The sequence below is a fragment of the Belonocnema kinseyi genome, chromosome 3 (assembly GCF_010883055.1).
Source record: "Belonocnema kinseyi isolate 2016_QV_RU_SX_M_011 chromosome 3, B_treatae_v1, whole genome shotgun sequence".
NCBI classification, from domain to species: Eukaryota; Metazoa; Arthropoda; class Insecta; order Hymenoptera; family Cynipidae; genus Belonocnema; species Belonocnema kinseyi.
The window spans coordinates 150652630-150656229 of record NC_046659.1 but is presented as its reverse complement, the minus strand read 5'-3'; the positions used below and the strand labels follow the sequence as shown (position 1 = coordinate 150656229).

Sequence of the window (3600 nt, the reverse complement as noted above, 5' to 3'; positions counted from 1 at the left end):
AAAAAAAAAAAACAATTTTCAAGACGAAAAATTAATTTCCCCTCAAACAAAATGCATTAACAAACAAATAGATTAACTTTTCCGTAAGAGAGACATACTTTTACAAAAAAAAATAGATAATTTAACCAAATAGTAATATTTTCAAGACAAAAATATAAATTATTTCAAAGACAGTTGCATTTCTAACAAAAAAAACTTACGTATCAACCAAGAAAGATAAATTTTCAACTGAGAAAGATGAATTTTTCGACCAAAAAAATATGAATTTTCAATCAAAAGTCTGCTTTAATCGACGAAATAAATTCCCGGTCATTTCCCGGTTCGCAAACATTTTTCACGATCAATGAAATTTAAAAAATGGAACACTAAAGCTACCAAATTTTCCACTTGGGGTAATAAAAACTGAGCTTTAAATTGAAGCACTCAAAGTGGAAAGGTCAAATTTTGAACTTTTAAAATTTAAATAAAAAATTTTTTTAATTTAAAAATGTTTTATTCAAATGCTCAATAATTTACGCGCATAAAATTAAAGATTCTAAAATTTTTCAATATAAAAAAATATAAATGCACGTTATCATTTAAAATGTTCTAAATTAAAAAATCAATCAATGAACTTTAAAATTTTCAAAATTATATAATTTTAACCTATAAACATCAAATATTGACAAATTGAAAAAATTTTACCTGAACACTTCTTAAAGTGGAAATTCAATTATTTTCATTTTAAATAGTTTAAACATCCTTAGAAAGCTTCCAAATTTTATTTCAAAATCTTGAGAAGTCTAGAAGTTATTTTAAATTTAAATTTCGATGCATAAAAAACTATTAAACATTTATTATTTGTTGGCGAAATTTGAGTAATTTTAAGAGATATGTAGAAGTTTTGAACAGATTGAAACTTAATGCAAAACTTGAAATGATAGCCTAATATAAAAAAAATGTAGATTTTTGCAAATTTTAAACAAAAAAATTAGATTCTTTTCAAGAATTGTGAAAGGCTTCAAAAGAATAAAAACTTTTCTTAAAATTCCTAAGAAAATTAACAATAACTTTTCATTTTGAAAAATTATTTTTAGAGAATATTTAAAAAGTTTTTCAAAGATTTAAACAAAATTTTCAAAAAAAGATTATAGAAGATTTTAAGAAAACTTTCTAAAATTTCACTTTCAAATTAAGCATTTTTCGAAATTTTTTCGATTCCAGGTTTTCTATGTCAAACAATCCAATTAAAGATTCTTTAATTTTAAATATTTGCTTTTAATTTACTTGTCTCAAATAAAAATTTTTAATATTGCTAAATACTCCATAATGAATCTTTGTTTTTTTTATTACAAATTTCAAATTGAAGGTATTAAAAATTGATTATTTTCGACTGAAACAATATTACAATTTTTTTAAAATCCTTTAATTAAGAATATACTATTATGAAATTATTTTTAAGTTAAAAATAGTTTAAGTTTTAACGTTAAAATCTGAAAATTCTAAAATTTTGAATTGGTTTAAAATCGTGTCAAATTGTTTTTGTTCACTTTTTTAAAAAAGGCTTTTATTTTTTATTTGTTCAAGTCTTTAAGAAAGCATTTAAAAATTCTTTAAATTAAAAATGTAAGCTTAGAAATAAAAATTTTTAGTGGAAAATTGTTTAAGTAAATAAATTTTGAATTACGCATACACTAATTATTTAAAAACTGCTAAAATCGAACGTGGAAATATTTTACATACTTGAATTTTCAATCCAAAATAATGACTTCAGAAAAATAATGAAATTTTCCAAAAATAATTATATGTTTAACAAACTAGTTGAATTTATGAGAACCTAAATTTCTAAATAATTGAATTTACAGCATACAAAGATGCCTTTTCCATCAATATTTCAAGTTTTAAGACAAAAAAAAACATTTTTTTTAGAAGAGAGTTGAATTTTTATGAAAAAAGTTTATTTTTCACCAAGAAAGATCACTTTTCTACCATGAAAGATGAATTTTCAACAAAACTAGAAGCTAAAAATATCGACTCTTTTAAAAAAAAGTAGACCCTTCAATCGGAAAAGACGAATTTCAAAAAAAAAAATAATAATTTTCAATCAAGAAAGTTGAATTTTAACAAAATTGTTAAATTTTCTTCCAAATAGTTGAATTTTCAACAAACAAGATTAATTTTTTACATAAAGACGAATTTTTAACAAAATCCATACATTTTTTACCAAACAATTGCATTTTTAACTTATACAATATACAGGATAAAGTTTTAACTAACCATAGAATAGTTTAATTTTCAGAACAAAAAAAAATTAGTTTTCGACCGAAAGATTAATGTTCTGCCAAAAAGACAAATTTTCAATAAATAAATGAATTTTTAAGCCAAAAACGCAAATTACCTACAACAAAGTTGAATTTTCAGCAAAAAATATGATTTTTCAAACAAAAAAAAAATTAATTTACAACCAAATTGTTGAATTTTCAAGTTAAAAAGATTAATTTTCTACAACACTAGAAATTTTAACAAAAAGGTCAATTTAAAAGTAACAGTTGATACTTCAACCAAAAAATTGCATTTTTAACCAAAAAGAATAAATTGTCAACCAAAAAGCCCAAATAAAAAAGATCAATTGTTAAACAAAAAGTGGAAATTTCAAAAAACAAGATCAGTTTTCTACCAAACAGACGATTTTTCAACAAAACAAATGACTTTTCTACCAAACAGTTGATTGCTAAACGCATACAATAAACAGGATAAAGTTTCAACCAAAAACGAAATAATTAAATTTCCAAGAAAAAAACATAACATAAAAAAAAAGAATTTTCAATAACATTGTTCAATTTTCAAACAAAAAGATGAATTTTTGACCAAAAAGATTAAGTTTCTATTAAAAAAATACGAATTTTCAACTTATCTTATATATTGGATAAATTTTTAGTTAAACGTGTAATAACTAAATTTTCAGAAAAAAATTATTATTTTTTTTAATAAAAAAAAATTTATTTAAAAAAAAAAAAATTTTCTATCGAAGATTAATGTTCTACTAAAAAAAAGAATTATGAACAAATACAAGCATTTTCAACGAAGTTATTTAATTCTAAAGCCAAAGTGACAAATCCACACAAAAAAGTTTAATTTTCAACCAAATGGTTTAATTTTCAACAAAATTTTTAACAAAACTATTGCATTTTTAACCAAAAAGGATAAATTTTTAATCAAAAAAGATAATTCTCCAACCAAGATTAAATTTCAACCTAAACTAAAAAAATTACATTTTGAACCAAAAATTGCAAACGTTACATGCAGTTCCAACAAAAGTGTTAAATGTTCAACAAAAAATAAAATGAATTTTCGACCAAGTAGATAACCAAAAAATACAAAAAAAATCGAATTTTTAAGATTATACATGAATTTTCAAGCTAAAAAGATTAATTTTGTATCAAACTGTAGAACAAAAAAATTCATTTAAAAGCAAATAGTTGAATTTTCAACTATAATTATGAATCCTCAAAAAAAAAATTTTTTACCATTTTGTTCAAATTTAAGTCAAATAATCGACTTTTCAACGAAACAAATTCATTTTTAACCAAAAAGGATAAATTTTCAAACAAAAAAGATAAT

At 21.3% G+C, this 3600-nt stretch overlaps 1 protein-coding gene across 2 annotated transcripts in view; it reads right to left on the bottom strand.

Moving 5' to 3' along the window:
- Nucleotides 1-3600, bottom strand: part of LOC117170237 (zinc finger protein 184-like) — a 53253-nt gene that overhangs the window by 15432 nt on the left and 34221 nt on the right. The gene's annotated exons all lie outside the window — the stretch shown is intronic.